Below are 372 nucleotides of genomic sequence, written 5' to 3'. Positions count from 1 at the left end.
CATATGACCTACAAAATAGCACAACAAGTTGAGCCAATGTCAACTTTTCGAAACTTAGTATGGCACGAATTCAAAATAATTACCCGTATGCCTGTCCTCGGTTCAAATCTTACAGTGTACACCGAATTGAAACATCGATATTAAGTCTCGTACTATGTACATTCAAATGTTGTTTTTAGTCCCCCCCCCCCCGCGCACAAACGCTACATACTTCCTGTATCGGTCAATCTTCCTCTCCTAACCACCTTAGCAAGCTATCGGTTTCCAACACACGTTCATTCTTTCTCTCCATGTTTCGATCTTTAAGTCTCTCAACTACACAACCCCTTTTTCCACTCCTGTTACCAAATGTATTTACCTCACACACCCGCC

This window comes from Triticum dicoccoides, chromosome 2B (assembly GCF_002162155.2).
Source record: "Triticum dicoccoides isolate Atlit2015 ecotype Zavitan chromosome 2B, WEW_v2.0, whole genome shotgun sequence".
NCBI lineage: Eukaryota > Viridiplantae > Streptophyta > Magnoliopsida > Poales > Poaceae > Triticum > Triticum dicoccoides.
This window is presented reverse-complemented; position numbering follows the sequence as displayed.